This window comes from Camelina sativa, chromosome 20, assembly GCF_000633955.1.
Source record: "Camelina sativa cultivar DH55 chromosome 20, Cs, whole genome shotgun sequence".
NCBI classification, from domain to species: Eukaryota; Viridiplantae; Streptophyta; class Magnoliopsida; order Brassicales; family Brassicaceae; genus Camelina; species Camelina sativa.
The window spans coordinates 6,940,749-6,942,385 of record NC_025704.1 but is presented as its reverse complement, the minus strand read 5'-3'; positions in this window follow the sequence as shown (position 1 = coordinate 6,942,385).

Sequence of the window (1,637 nt, the reverse complement as noted above, 5' to 3'; positions counted from 1 at the left end):
GGTCGAAGGAAAGGAGCATGGGCAGATCACCTGGATGGTGTGCTGTGGTCATACCGCACAACCCCGCGGCGGAGCACGGGACAATCCCCTTTCTCCCTCGCATATGGTCTTGAAGCACTCGCCCCAGCTGAAGCAGGGGTCCCGACACTTCGTCGCACTATGATGGTCGATAATCCTAAACTTAACGATGAGATGCTGGTCGACCACAACGATCTCGCCGAAGAGTTGCGCGACAAAGCTCTAGTTCGGATGCAACACTACCAAGACGCGGCGGCTCGATATTACAATAAGACTGTTCGTCAGCGGCACTTCAACGAAGGTGATCTGGTTCTACGGGAAGTCTTCGAGAACACCAAGGAAGTAAACGCCGGCAAACTCGGCGCTCGATGGGAAGGTCCATATCTCGTATCTAGAGCAGTTCGCCCGGGAGTTTACGAACTCATAACCATGGCTGGGGAATGTATCAAAAACTCGTGGAACGCGGCCCACTTGAAACGCTACTACAGCTAAGTCGTTGTCACGACTCTACTTAGGAGTTTTCGGGAATCCGAACTCTATTTATCTTTCCTTTGTAATATGAACTACGGTTGGCTTGATCCCCAATTCGGGGTACGTAGGCAATTCCTTATCTTTTAAAGACCAAGCGAATGCAGCTAATATATTAATAAAGTTTTTTCCGGTTTAAAAACTTCCTCTTACTCAACTCGGCGACAAGCCGGCGTGCAAAACAAAATATCCAAAGGTTACTTGCATTTAAATTTCTTTTACACGGTTTGGATAATTCCAAACAAGTTAAAAGCTTCAATAACTAAGTCAAATTCCCATTACATGCTTTGGATGTTTCGACTAATAATAAAAACAAAAAAGAGAAAAGAGAGGCAAAGGGAAAACGTCCCTTCGACGACTCGGGGTCCTAGATGAGAAAAGAAAAGACCGCCCGAACTCAGAGTTCGGAACGGTCGAGCTCCCACACTCAGCGTCTAGGTTGATCCTGCAGACGAAGTGGAGGCCGCGAACCCGATAGATCGTCTGCCAATGGTTCCTCCACCGCTACCTTGTCCAGTTCGGCGCGCCAGAACTGACGCCTTCCCCTCAGGGCTTCCAATCTCTCCCTTGGGACTTCGACACCTTTTGACGCCAAGTCTTCTAAGAAAGCACACGGGCCTTCAACCAAGTTCCTCTCGTGGAAAATCGGGCCGGCCGACTCCAGGAAGGTGGCATACCGCCTTAACCTTTCTACGGAAGCTCGGTAGGCCCAGATATCCACGTTAAACGGGTAAGCAGTATCTTCGAGAGGCTGACAATCAGCCTCCAAGAGGACGGGCACCCCCATACCTTCCAGCAGTTCTAGGCACGCCGTTCGCGCGGCAAACAGCCCGGTCATACGCCACTTCTCCAAGTAGAAACCATTGGAGATTAGTTCGTTCAGGACCCGAATGGTCCCGTCCAAACGATAAAGCCGACAGATCTCGGCCAATCTTCGGCGTCTTGCCATAAGATGAGCCCCCAGCCTATAGCGGCGAGCTCGATATCTTCGAAGTTCCTGACACACAGGACTCCCTTCTGCACCCGTCATGTCAACGTACGGGACAGGAGCGCAAACTCGGAACGTCTCCGCGCTCTCGTGGGCGGAGGAG